The sequence below is a fragment of the Anneissia japonica genome, unplaced genomic scaffold (genome assembly GCF_011630105.1).
Source record: "Anneissia japonica isolate Jap-2015-1 unplaced genomic scaffold, ASM1163010v1 scaffold29355_len749_cov122, whole genome shotgun sequence".
Classification (NCBI taxonomy): Eukaryota; Metazoa; Echinodermata; class Crinoidea; order Comatulida; family Comatulidae; genus Anneissia; species Anneissia japonica.
Genome location: NW_022730634.1, coordinates 1 through 749, shown reverse-complemented (window position 1 = coordinate 749; position 749 = coordinate 1). Strand labels below are relative to the sequence as shown.

Below are 749 nucleotides of genomic sequence, written 5' to 3'. Positions count from 1 at the left end.
GTTATTGAACAGCTCTTACAAGTTACTGTAACTTCGATTTTTTAATTTTATCTCAGAACCTACATCATAGCAGCTTTGCAAACCAGGGAGGAGATCTTGAGTACTCTTTGTGGTTCTCTCTTGCCAAAAAAGACTGGGTAGCTGAAAAAAATCTTGTCAAGTCTACATTCGGTAAGATAACTTTTCAAAAAAATAATTTGTGCTTTACCCATTTATATTTTATACTTGTTGAAGTATTTCAATGCATTTATAAGCTGAATTTCCACCATTTAATTTAATACAGTATATATCAGCATTTGGGTCAGGCATTTCATGTGTTATAATATGTGAATGTTGTCTATCTTTGCAGAATACGCTGTGAACATAATTGAAATGGCTCTGTACATGGCAAAAAGTAATATGAAAGAGTTTTTTACACTTCTGAAATAATGTGCGATCCGGGAACAATTGCTGGGAAATTACCGAAACCAGACAAAAATCAGTTCGTGTCCAGTTTACTCAGCCGATTCAACAGAAATTAAATACTGTATAGCCATACAGTAACATGGTTACACTTTTTTTTATAAGAGCCATTCAAATTATGCCCAGACTCACTGTTATTATTTTTTGCTGATTCCAGCATTGCTCTATTTCCATTTACAGAAAATTGTTATTGTACAGCAGTATATTACTGTGCTATAAACATTATAAGATCGTTATCGTTGAAGTATAAACAGGCCTTTATCCTCAACCTGGGCTTCAATATTTGG

General features: G+C 33.4%; 1 long non-coding RNA gene across 1 annotated transcript; it reads left to right on the top strand.

The window, feature by feature from the left end:
• The first annotated feature begins 53 nt into the window (after positions 1-53).
• LOC117114988 lies at positions 54-472 on the top strand. The gene is made up of 2 exons (XR_004446473.1): positions 54-171; positions 350-472. It is a non-coding gene; the product is annotated as an uncharacterized LOC117114988 (long non-coding RNA).
• The last annotated feature ends 277 nt before the right edge of the window (positions 473-749 follow it).